At 51.6% G+C, this 1,819-nt stretch overlaps 1 pseudogene; it reads right to left on the bottom strand.

Moving 5' to 3' along the window:
• Positions 1 to 1,083: 1,083 nt before the first annotated feature.
• On the bottom strand, positions 1,084 to 1,337 carry LOC148117595 (Nuclear RNase P; annotated as a pseudogene).
• Between the last annotated feature and the right edge of the window lie 482 nt (positions 1,338 to 1,819).

The following is a 1,819-nucleotide window of genomic DNA, read 5'->3' as shown; positions in this document are numbered from 1 at the left end:
AGCAATAAGGCAAAACTATTTTCCAATCTGGTCCCCACCTCACTTGGGCTAGCAGATAGCACACCAATCAAAGACATACAGCACTTCCACCTATACACAGCATGTCAAGGATATCTCTGCTCCCACCCATCCCCAAGGAGGGAGAAAGGCAGAATAGAGTCAGTCAGAAAATTGTTAAGAGATAAGAGGTTGCACAGGGTGTTGCTCAAGTCGATGGTGTGAAACAGCTGCTCTTGACATCGCCCAGAAGGTCATCTTTGCTGCCTCCGCATGAATCTTCCACAGCAGGACATTTAGCATCCACTGGATCATCCTCTTTATCTTTCTGGTCGGTCTCGCTGGCATCCAGATGTATGTCAGCATTCCTAGAAAAACATAAACAAAACTCTCCTCCCAAATTAACATTTAAGAGTATTAAAAACTCTCAGTGTAAAAATTCAGCACAATCAGTACTGGAAGTAGGCTGGTTTTGAACTTAGAGATCTGTAGGTCTCTGCTTCAAAAAGCAAATCTTGTTTGCCTGTACCAGCAAAATTTTGAATTAAAAATTAAGTGTAAAGAATGCAAGAGAAATCCTTTCTCTGGGGGAAGCTGTCACTGGTAGTAGTCCCCCTCTATTGTTTAAAAACCAAAGCAGTTGTCACTGGGAATTGAACTCAGGACCTTTGGAAGAGCAGTCAGTGCTCTTAACCTCTGAGCCATCTCTCCAGCTCCCTTATTCAGATGGAAAAACCTCTAGGTAACATTGTTTATTTCACCCGTTGCCAGGGGCAATAGGTAATGGTAACCAGGTTGACGCGCCTTTATTATGATAATTAGGACCAGTTCTTTAAGGGAGAATGGACGTAGACCATCAATCTGTGACTGCTTCCTGCTGACGAAGGGGCGATGTTTGGGGGATAAATGTTTTTATCTGACTGAATTTTTAGCGACAAATGTTTTTATCTGACTGAATTTTTGGCGACCTTGGCTGAGGGCGGCAGCAGCGGACGGCGGCGGCAGCGGAAGGCGGCGGCTGCCACAGCTCCGCCTTTAAGGCCCCTTATGGCGCGCTCCGCATGGCCCCGCCCCGGGCCGTGTGCGGGCTCGCCGTTTCACCTCAGGCAATGAACTCGCACCGCCGGCTGTGAGTCTTTTTTAAGCTCCGGCGAGGGGGGCATCCGCCCACCCGTAGGGGGGCTTCTCCTGCCCGGTCCGCCCGCGCGCAGAGCCCCGTTCACTGGGAACTCACCTCCCCGCTCAGGGAGGGCCCGGTTAGGGCCGCGGGGGGCCCCAGTCTCAGACCTTCCCAGGGGCCGGCACTTAGTACGTGGCCCCGCCGGTGAGCTTCCTCCGCCCGCCCAAGTTGCTATGGAAACGCGGTTTAGAGTTTGGCCCCTCTCCGTCTTTAGGTCTTTAGCGGCGCTGCCACGCAGCTTGCAGCTTTCGCCTCTGCCTCCCGAGTGCTGGGATTAAAGGCGTGCGCCACCACCGCCGGCTACTTCCTAAATCAAAGTTCAAGTTTTCTGTACGTGAGAGCCAGAGACTGAGCTCTCTTAACAAAATTAGGCGAAAATCACCTCCAAAAGCTCTGTGGCTCTTTAAGAATAGGGAAGGCAGTGTTCGAACTCGATCAAGCCCGCCTCCCTACGAGACTGTTGCCTCCGAGTCTCTTATCAGCGGGTACGCAGGTGGACGGAGGGGGAGCGGAAGCCGTGGTCTCCCGTACCCCATCGTCCTCAAAGTCCCGCCTTAGTTACCTCGCCTTTTTTGCTGTTGTTTACATTCCTCCTGCACTGAACTTAAGGGATTTTTCTTCCCCGTTGCTTTCTGTACCTTC

This window comes from Myodes glareolus, chromosome 27 (assembly GCF_982192425.1).
Source record: "Myodes glareolus chromosome 27, mMyoGla1.1, whole genome shotgun sequence".
NCBI classification, from domain to species: Eukaryota; Metazoa; Chordata; class Mammalia; order Rodentia; family Cricetidae; genus Myodes; species Myodes glareolus.
The sequence above is the reverse complement of the archived record's forward strand: the minus strand, read 5'-3'. Positions and strand labels throughout refer to the sequence as shown.